The sequence below is a fragment of the Penaeus chinensis genome, chromosome 41 (assembly GCF_019202785.1).
Source record: "Penaeus chinensis breed Huanghai No. 1 chromosome 41, ASM1920278v2, whole genome shotgun sequence".
NCBI lineage: Eukaryota > Metazoa > Arthropoda > Malacostraca > Decapoda > Penaeidae > Penaeus > Penaeus chinensis.
The window spans coordinates 864221-864610 of NC_061859.1; positions in this window are offsets into that span (position 1 = coordinate 864221).

Sequence of the window (390 nt, forward strand, 5' to 3'; positions counted from 1 at the left end):
TCTCCCTCCCTCCCTCCCTCCCTCCCTCCCTCCCTCCCTTTATATGTGTATTTTGCATTTGTATGTATATGTGTATTCATGTACGTGTGTGCACGCATGTGTATGCATGTACGTGCATGCATGTACGTTTATGCATGTGCATGTATAAATGTACGTGTGTGCATATGCATGCGTGCATGTGCGTCTATGGATGTACATTTATGCATGTACGTGTATGAATATGCTTCTATACATATACGTGTATTCATGCACGTGTGTGCATGTATGTGTGGGTATGTACGTGTGTGTTTGTACGTGTATAAATGTACGTGTGTGCATATACATTTGCGTATGTACGTGTGTACATGTACCTGTACGCATGTACGCATGTGCATGTACCCGTATGCATAT